General features: G+C 39.2%; 1 protein-coding gene across 2 annotated transcripts in view; it reads right to left on the reverse strand.

Annotated features, from left to right (window-relative positions):
* The window catches only part of LOC111564655 (sterile alpha motif domain-containing protein 12-like), a 30,720-nt gene extending 19,935 nt beyond the window's left edge, over window positions 1–10,785 (reverse strand). For both annotated transcript variants that reach the window (XR_002745798.3, XM_055016061.1), the window contains exon 1: window positions 10,670–10,785. The gene's annotated coding sequence lies outside the window, so the exon portion shown is untranslated. The remainder of the gene's footprint in view (window positions 1–10,669) is intronic.

The raw sequence follows: 10,785 nt of genomic DNA on the forward strand, positions 1-10,785 counted from the left end.
AGTGACCGCACGCTGTCCGATGCGGTGCGTTGCCGTGCAGGAAAATCGCATATAGTGGACATGCGCCTTTAGATCTGCACCGCTCTCTGCCATGTTGTTTGTGTATCAAGCGCAGGGGGAGGGGGGCGCACTCTGAACTACGGGAGCCCAGCAGGCAGGCATTGGTGGCGGATGTCGGTGAGAAAATCGATTTTCATTTAAACGAATCGACATTAAGTACAAAGTCGAATTAATCGATAAAATCGATTTATTGCCCAGCCCTAAGTTCAACATATAAAATATCATTAAAAACTTTGAAAAAATGGTCACACAACCCAAGGTGAAATCATCAAAATACTTGTTTTACCTAAGCAACAGTTCAAAATCCAAATACCCTACCGTTCCAAAGTTTCGGTCACCCAGACAATTTCATGTTTTCCATGAAAACTCACACTTTTATTTTTGTGCTAACATAATTGCACAAGGGTTTTCTAATCATCATTAGTGTACAATGTACCATTAGAACACAGGAGTGATGGTTGCTGGAAATGTTCCTCTGTACCCCTATGTAGATATTACATACATTAAAAATCAGTTGCTTCCAGCTAGAATAGTCATTTACCACATTAACAATGTTTACTGTATTTCTGATTAATTTAATGTTATCTTCACTGAAAAAACTGCTTTTCTTTCAAAAATAAGAGCATTTCTAAGTGACCCCAAACTTTTGAACGGTAGTGTATATTCGCTTAAAAATGACATAAAACATAGAAAAGCAGAAGAATATTTAAATCCTGGTAGGTGCTTTTTTTTTTTGCTTGACAAATATTAAAGAAGATGAACTGTTTATCAACATTACTCTGTCATGATATTGTGATAGTGTGCCATCAGATTTTCCCCAGAATAACTCACCAACACAACAAGATGTGCACAGAAAGAAGATGAGGTAATTCTAAGTTATATTGCTTAAAACCAACAGGACTCCATTGATTAAAAAAATAAATAAATAAATGTGTGCCTGTGATTATTAAAGTTCACCAGAGCAGGATCTAAGCTCAGAAATTCGGCTGCCATCCCTGTGAACGTGCAGACGTCCCTCAGCAGCAGCTCATTCAAGTGTTGCTCCAGGCACATTAGCTGAGGACATTTTTGTCTGTGGTAGACCTTCAAATGTAAGGAAATGTCATTTTCTCTTGATATTTGACGCCTTGGATTAAATTTCCTTCACATGTGGTGTCACCTACTTACTCCGTATAAGCCTATTTTCCAGTGATTAATTCGACAACTCCCTGAACATGATGACAAATAGCTGAGCATGGCTGACGGATTCTTCTACAAGCGAGGTGAAATCAAGCAACTCAGACACTCCGAGGTCAAAAATGTTTTCCGTAAAGTTACTTCTGGTTCATTTGGCTTTTCTCCCAGCCATATCCTCTTGGGCTACACTGCTATAGGGCAAAAACTGCTAAACTGTTGATGTGACCTTTTCAGCAGGCCAGTCTAGTTATTAGGTTGTAAATATAGAAATGTAGTTTCCTGTGTTAATTAAGGGGGGTGCGTGATTGGCTGAGGCAGTAACGAGATCCCAGTGGAGTAATTGACATACAGAAAATGACCGGGGCAAAGAGATTGGAAAGTTCCTGTCAGTGTTAGGGGGGGCTGAGGGTAAAAAAAAATAATTTAAAAAATGTTACTGGGGTCTATAATGTTTGTTTTATGCCTGAGGACAGCGTTTCCTAAACGACACAGCTAAACTGGGCTCCTGTGGGTCTATTTTTATAGGGGCATAAAGTGACAGTATACAGCTTGTCTTATTTGCTCTCAACCATTTCATTTAGGTTCACACTTCCCTGTTGCAACTAAACCAGCACTTGTAAACAAAAGTCATGTGCAGAAACAAGCAGTGAGAAATTGACTTTTTCTCCCTCTTACTGACTGTGCGTGTGGTAGATTTATAGATTCCACTACTCCCTGCTTTATTAAACTTATTAACTTGTGTTTAAGCTTTAATCCAAACCGATGTGTTTAAATCTAAATTAAACACATTCAGCAGCTTATGTGAAGAACTTTATTAATCCTTCTGAAATATTGCTTCCTTCCCAGGGCTAATGTCTTTTATTATCTGTTCCTACCACCACCTTCTGCTTCTCGTTTCACCCTTTTTTATGGAACTTCAGGGTAGAACAGTTGAACAGAGTTGGCGGCTCTGTTTATTCCGACAACATGACTTCATATACAACTAGAGATGGCCAAAACTAAATGACTGAATCTTTTCTACTATTATTCCATTAGCATTTAAATGATTTTGTGCAGGAAGTACATCCCTAGGCAATATCACTTAAATGTCAAATGACTCAAAAATGTTACACCTCTCAATAATGGCATGATATCAAAGTTGAGCAGCAATTTCCTCTTATGAACAATCATATCCAAATTATTAAGAAAGACTATATTGAAAATAAAGGCCTCGGAGCACAAACTCAATGTAGCAAAATTTTTAAAAAATACACCTGTAATCACTGACACAGAAGTTAGAAAACCTGTGATCACTCAAACCAAATTGAGTTCAGTTCACCTGTAGTTACCAACTAGCCTAATAAAATGAAATTGGTTATAAAATGAACAACACAACTTTCTTAATTTTGGGCCTATGGGCTATGTCTATCTGAATGTCTGCATCATGGCTGACATGATAAAGAAAAGATACAACTATTCAAAAATTGGATTGAGAGATTTCGCAAAGATGGAAAAGGCTACAGGAAGATCGGCTTTCAGTGTATTTCAGTTCAATTTTATTTATATATCGCCAATTACAGTCAAATTGTCTCGAGACGCTTTACAGAACCCATATGCCTGACCCCCAGAGCAGCCCTAAGGCGACAGTGGCAAGGAAAACACCCTTTTAACAGGAAAAAAAAAAACCTCGAGCAGAACCCGGCTCTATGGGGGGGACCCATCTGCCTGCTGGCCGGGCAGGTTGAATGGGACAGAAGAGGTAGAGAGACAGAGGTAGAGGATTAGAGGTAGAGGGATAGAGGGGTTGAGGTAGAGGGTTACAGGGTTAGAGGTGGAGGTAGAGGGATAGAGATAGAGAGGTGGGGGGGACACAAGTGTAAATCACAGTTCACAGGACACTACAACCAGTGTTAAGGACAGTGCATAATGTCAGCCAAGAAAAATATTTTTGCTTGCTGTTTAGCCCTTAGCTCCATGATGAAATCATGCTTAAAAAAAAAAAAAAAGTAAAACATGAAAAAACCTGACGAATATTGGGAGCACATTCTTCAGTTTGAAGAAACCAAAATAAATTTGTTCAGCTCATATGCGTTTGAACATGTTTGGTGTAAAACTGGCCAGTACTACCACAGTGAATGCATAGTCCCAACAGTGAAGCACAGAGGTGGGAGTGTGATGATAAGGGGTAAGTACAACAGTGTTGGGAGATGATATTCATAGATGGCATCATGAACACCTGATGATATACCACAATACTGGCTGAAAAGATGACTCCCAGTCTGCAGAGGCTTGGCAGAAGAGGAATATTCCAGCATGATAACCATCAAAAAAAACACACTGCCGTGTACTCACTTTTGTTGCAATGACGTCCTACTGTGGGACATGTAGCTTTTGATATCGTATATTTTAACAGTTTTAAATTTTGCTGGTATTCAGCCTACAAGTAATGCAATCATTGTACTTACTTCTATTGTAAAGTATTACAGCCTTATATTGTGGTAAAAACTCCTTAAACACTGCTAAAAACTCCCATGTGTACTGTGAGACAATTTAGCTTTAAGCAGTGCAGGTGGCTGATATATGTTTTCCCCTCAGGCCTTACTATAGCTGATTGTGCTCATGCTGAGATCGTTCAGTATTACAAGCAAAAACCTCTATGTTGGACTGGACTTGGCCGATGCTGGCACCAGCTCTTGTACAGACTCACCACCCTTGACACTTGTTGTGCTGAACAGAATACTGAACAGACTGCTTGGGAGCTTTGGTTCATGTACCAGACACGAGAATCGGTGCCTGTTGGCCCGTCAGCCAGCGGATATTACTCCTGTTTCCTCCTAACTAGGGCTGGGTTTAAAAAATCGATTAATCGATTTTGAATCGATTCTCCTTTTAACAGCCCCATATCGATTCATAAAACCCTTGAATCGATCTATTTAATACGTCTTTTTCCCCCATAGTGTCATGTGACACGAGATCTCGCGCGCGAGTAGCGTCCGTAGCGGCACAAAACATCATGGCGGAGGCACTGAAGGCACCAACAAAAAACTTGAAGGCAGATGTCTGGAAATATTTTGGATTTAAAAACCACAAAGACGGCAAAGAACTGGAAAAGAGCAAAGCCGTATGCAAGATTTGCAGCGTGGAGGTGAAGTATTGCAGAAACACAACGAATCTTCGAAACCATTTAACAAGGCACCACCCAGAAACTCAGACGGCCCAGAAACAAATGCAGCTCGACAAGGCATTTGAAGTTAAGTTACCAGCAAACTCTCCACGAGCCCAGAAAATAACAAAGGCTGTCGCTACATACATCTGCAAGAGCATTCAACCATACTGCGTAGTCGAAAACGACGGTTTCCGCTGCCTTATGAAGACACTGGAGCCACGCTACGTCATACCCACACGCAAACAGTTCAGTGAAGTTACAATTCCAAACATGTATGCAGATGTGAAAAATGACATTGCAACATCACTTACATCAGCAGAGAGAGTCGCCCTTACCTGTGACTGTTGGACATCCAGAGCAACGGAATCATACTTAACCATTACTGCTCACTACATCGACAATGACTGGAATCTAATGTGGCACGTCCTACAGACTAGATCAGTTGAAACCAGCCACATCGCGAGTAATTTACGTGACATTTTGTGTGAAGCAATTAGAGAATGGGAGCTGACAAACAAAGAACCAGTCATCGTAACGGACAATGCTGCGAATATTGTCCGTGCGGTGGAAATGATGGACCTGTTGCACGTTGGCTGTTTCGCACACATACTTAATTTAGCTTCACAAGCAGCGCTCAAAATCCCAGCTGTGGCGCGCCTGCTCGGTAGAGTTCGGCGCATCGCATCTTTTTTTCATCGTAGCACTACAGCAAGCCACAAGCTTAAAGAGAAGCAAACGTTACTGGGCCTGCCGCTACATAAGCTGGTGATTGACGTGGTCACTCGCTGGAACAGCTCGTTGGAAATGCTGGACCGTTTTCTGGAGCAGCAACCAGCCGTCTCAGCAGCTCTGCTGTCACCTGAAGTACGCAGGAACGAAAAAGATCTCTGCACCCTGACGGAGGCTGACGTAACAGTTGCTGAAGATGTGGTGAAAGCTCTGCAGCCACTGAAAGCAGCCACACTGGTCATGTCTGAGGAAAAGTCGCCAACTCTATCAGTTATTGCACCTCTGCATGCACAGCTCCTGGACCAGATGACCTGCACCCCCAGTGACTCCACAGTGATAAAAGAACTCAAGACTGCTGCATATGACAACTTAAATTCAAGGTATGCCTAGGTGTCTTTCTTTCTGTGTATGTATGTATGTAATGTAATTATACATTAATATATTAACAATATCCATGCCATTATGAATGTAATTTAAATATGTGTGATCTCTTTAAGATATGCAGCCCTGAAGGACAAGCTGTATTTATCATCAGCATTAGATCCTCGCTTCAAGGCCCTCCCTTTCTTGTCCGATGTTGCTCGAGACCACACATTCAACAGGCTGAAGGCTGAAGCTGCTGTTGGGGAGCAAGTGGAGGCAGAGGCATCGAATGTAAGTTACATGACAAGTACAGAAGTATACATAACTGATTACACCTGAGTACTGACAGCTCTTGTACACAGCAGTATTTTATTTTAGATTAAAAAGCCTATTTTTTTGTACTGGCAATAATTTTTAGCAGTTGACTTCCACAGTGAGTGCCTAATGGATTTTACAATCAAGTTAATTCCTGGATGTTTTATCTTTGAACAGGAAAAATCTGCTGTCGATACAGCTGAGGAAACCGCTCCTGTACAGCAGAGTGACAGTTCTCTTGAGCCTGTTGAGGAGGAGCCTTGCCCACAAAAGAAGCAGAAAAAATCTTCTGCACTGATGTTTCTTCTTGGATCAGTTTACAAGCAAAATGACGCTGCATCACTCAAAACTCTCGCTGACAAGGCACAGGAAGAAGTGAATAGATACAGGGAAGAAACACACATTCCACTTTCTGAAAATCCATTGCACTGGTGGAAGGTGCATGCTGGGGCGTTTCCCCTCTTGGCTCGTCAAGCAAAGCGGTACCTATGTGTACCTGGGACCAGTGTCCCATCCGAAAGAGTGTTCTCAGCTGCTGGCGATATTGTTACAGCAAAAAGGAGCTGCCTCACTTCGCAACATGTAGATCAGCTTCTGTTCTTGCAGAAAAATTTACAAGTTGACATTTGAGTGAGAAAACACACATATGTCAAGTTTCATGGACAGTTTGAGTTTCAGGTCCCAAGGTTTACAAGGTTTTATGTTCCAAAAATATGATTACTCTATTGCCATTTTGTAATGCCCTTTTCAAGTGTTTTTTGCACAATGTTTTTTGATTCTGTAAATGCAGTGACCAAAATAAGACACAAGGGAGAGTTCAGAGTTCTGGATGAAAATGCTTCAAAAACAAAATAGAATTTTACTTAGCATTTTGTTAAAGGCTTAAAGGCTTTTTCTGCATCTTGCTTTTTTCTTAGAGTTTACTGTTCACAGGAATTTAAAGATATTTTCTTATATTTACCAAAGAACTGATTTATTGCACTATAAGATAATTCAGAATAGTTTTATTTTCTGGTTGGTTTTATTTACAATTATTTATTTACTTTTATGGTTGTGTCTCTTATGATAGTTAGATTTGTTTTGAAGCCACTAAAACATTAGCACAAAACCTTTGTAAGAGTCAAAGGAATGTGAATGTCTTAAGTTTACAGTGTGTCTGTTGCCACTTTATTCACACAGCCAGCCCTGTCGTTTGAATGAAGTTATTGCATTTTTGTTCTGCTCTGGTCATGTTAAGTAAAACATGATTAATATAACTGCATTAGGTTCAATTCTTAATGTAAATATTCATATTTTTACTAATGCACCAGATAAAGCTGTAGTTTCTACTGTTTGCAGCATTGAATGTCTTCCATATCCAAGTAAAATTGGTACTGTGTGATATCCTTAACTGAAAAAAATAAATCAAAAGTGAATTGAATAGAGAATATTGAATCGAAAATCGTGAATCGCAAATCGAATCGAGAATCGTGAATCGAATCGAATCGGGCCCTTGTGAATCGAATCGAATCGTTTTGGGAAATTCAAATCGATACCCAGCCCTACTCCTAACTACGACAACTTATGATAACTGTTTTACATTTAGATCTTAATACTTTTACATCCATTTTGCCAGCCTTGATGTAATGTACACAGGAGTTGATAGTTTGTTTTTGTTGTTTTTAAAAACACATGTAGCATCAACTTAATCACTGTATCTGTCCTTATTAAGACAATAAGTTCATAATTTTGGTTTATACCAAACATCAACAGAAAATTTTTCTCTAAATCTAAAAAACATATTACTCCTCATCTCCTGAATATCACAGGAATGACCTATTATGAAAAAAAATTATGAGTTGTTCAAATGAAATTAATATCTTAGCTCATTAGCCCAGGGGTGACCATTGAAGGTGTCCCAATTAATTATCTTTTTTATCATTATCTGATCGGACATCTTCACCAATCTATTCTAAAGGCGGAGCATTTGGCATTTATGTCTGATGTTTGGAGGTTCCCATCCCATATCTCTAGTAACAGCCAAAACTGAAAATACATTTTGTTGTACTATCACTCAATACCTGCATCTCATGCTCAACTGGTTGAGCGGGCGACCCATGAAAAGAGGCTGTAGTTCCAGATGCAGCAGCCTGGGTTTGATTCCAGCTTATGGCCCATTACTGCCCTGCCCATTACTGCCCTGCCCATTACTGCCCTGCCCTGCCCTGCTCTTCTGCCTTATTTCCTGTCTGCCTCTCAACTATACCTGTCTAATAAAGCCAACAAAAAGCTTTAAAAAAAAAAAAAAAAAAACTTTAAAAAAAACCCTGCATCTCGTGTTAGTGTGATCTACCCTCTTATTGTCAGCAAGGTGTGCAACATACAATGCTCCAAAGCTGGATACATTTAGAGGTGGGAAAATAACACTGAGGGCTCCAAGCATGATGTACAATAACTGAGACTATGCTGTAACTATGATGTCATGAACTGGTCACATAAAGCGAAAAAACATGTATCTGACACTGTATACAGAATAAAGTGCATTAATGTCATTGTAGAAGCTTCATAGAGGCTTTAAAGAAAATAATCCCTCAATTTGGAGGAAAAACCTTTTTACCACCCACAGCTTAAAACCACTATGTTGGGTGGATGTTTATTTTTTTCCCTGCCTGAATGTGACTTGAGTGTTGATATCTTGTCAACCCACCAGAGGACGGAGGGGAATCTCGGATTGCAAGTGGGGGAACATCATATCCTTCGTCACTGAATTTTCAGTTATGTCTTGTTTGTAGAAACAGGTATAGCTTGATTTTTCTCATAAACTAGTGCCAATGCAATATCCGAATTTGCCAAAGAAAAAAACAGTTTTAAACCAGTGGGAAAATAGTATTCAAATCAGCAAATGACGGATTAAATAAGTAGAGAACAGTAGAGTGCCAAAACAAACCATAGTTTTGGTGTTTGATGATCTAGGTGTGTATATTTATGTCAGTTACCCTTGATTTTAAAATTTTCAATTTACACCCAAACAAGGTAACAGATGAACATCAGCGTTTTCATAAATTCATATTAATAAAGGCCTAAGGAGAGCTGTTATGTGGCCTTGTTGTTTCTTTTCTCTAACTTTACTACATGGGTCATTCCAGAATTGGAGGACATTTGGGCTTCAAAAGTTTTGAAAAATTAACCTTCTCTTTTAAAATTTTCTGCTAAATATTCATCAATAATAGGTAATAAACTATCAAAGGCTTGATTAGCTCAGCTTACATATCAATGGTACCATTTTTATTCCATGCTTTATTTGTTGTTTGCTAACCCTACTCTAACCACAGTACCAGGGTTGCTAATCCATGCTAATGTTGAAGCTAGATATTTAGCTAGCTGTTACTGCTGACCAAGAGGACAAACTTACTGATGGAAAAAAGTAAAGAAAAAAGTAAAAAGAATTTGTCTTATCCGGATAATATGTATAACAGGTAGAGTGAGACATTCAATCAAGGATGACAATGTTATGAAAATATGAAACATAGAAGATACAGCTTTGCTCTACCCATTCTTTTGGAAAACTGTTTAATGATGTTAATTCCTGTGTATCATGTGATTCACTGTTTTCTTCTGCTACCAGCTAAAAAGGTTATGCTAACAGGGTTGTATGTATGTTGTGGGACACATGTACCATGCATAATAATAATTTGAATATTAAGTTGATTTTTTAAAAAAATTCTCACAATTACAAGAGACAGCGAAAAAAAATATACCAAAAAAAAGAGATTTAAATGTAATTTTTACTGTTTTTTTTTTTTTTTTTTTGATACAATTTGGTCATCGGGGGGTGGGACAGGAGAAAATTTGCATTTTAGTGGGAACTCCAGATTTCTTTGGTATTTAAAAACATCCTTTTCTCATATATATATATATATATATATATTTTTTTTTTTTTTTAAGATTTGGTCTCAGGACAAGTATATTTACACAACAATTGCATGTTTTAGTATTCTGTACATGGATTATTTGAAACTTGATGGGTGGGACATAAAATGTCCTTCAATCCTGCAATGACCCTCATATCTTGGGAGTACAGCCTCCACATGAAATAGGATTGCTCTCATGTACAATATGCAGTGATTCAGTACAGACCAAACTCATTTCCAATGTCCAAACAGGACACATACAAGTCGCAGGTGGTAGCCATCCTTCATGCATGGTTATCCTGCCACCTTGTGGTGTCTTCCGAAAGTACATCATCTCTTGATCGAGCTTTTAGAGAGGGTTTCTGGTGGACTAACTTTTCTGACCTGGTTCACACATATTTCAGCTGTCTGATCTGCAGCTTTTCTCCAATTAGCATGATGCAGCTTGGTCATGATTTACTCTCATCAACTCAATGTCTGTACATAGCTCCAAGAATACAGCTTTATTCTGTGTCTCCTTTTAGAAAATGCCAAAGCATGAGATAGTAAAACAGGAGTTTGTATAACAAGGCATACATTCTATACGCATCATTGTGTCTAAGATTTGACTGCTTTACAGTTCCATTGGGCAATGAATGTGTCTCCTGATACAGCAACTGTCAAACTGGTTAGAAATGTCGGATTTTTTGACTTAATATCGGATATTTTCGTTGACATGCTTTGGCCGAATTGAAACAGTTTATCTCAAAAGTCTTTGCCGTTTCATAATAGGTGTGTACCTGGGCCGGTAAATTAAGAGGACTTAAAATAGCGGAATTTTGAATGGACTCTGGTGTGTTGTCCTCTGAACAACAGAGAGGAGCTGGCCCGCCCAAGAGAGTTACCACTGTCTCTCTACAACACTAAACATGTAAAACACACCGTCGGTATAAAACATACGGACATCTTTACACACGATGTGAAAGTTTTAGTTTAGTCAGAACTTATTTACCTGCTGCCCGGTCTGGTTGACAACAGTTTTAATGGCGCCTCCTTTCTGCACCTGTGGAGTCCAGTCCATGCAGTGTTTCCTGAGGTGTGTTCCTGCTCCTCCTACACACATCCTCC

The sequence above is a fragment of the Amphiprion ocellaris genome, chromosome 12, assembly GCF_022539595.1.
Source record: "Amphiprion ocellaris isolate individual 3 ecotype Okinawa chromosome 12, ASM2253959v1, whole genome shotgun sequence".
Lineage (NCBI taxonomy): Eukaryota > Metazoa > Chordata > Actinopteri > Pomacentridae > Amphiprion > Amphiprion ocellaris.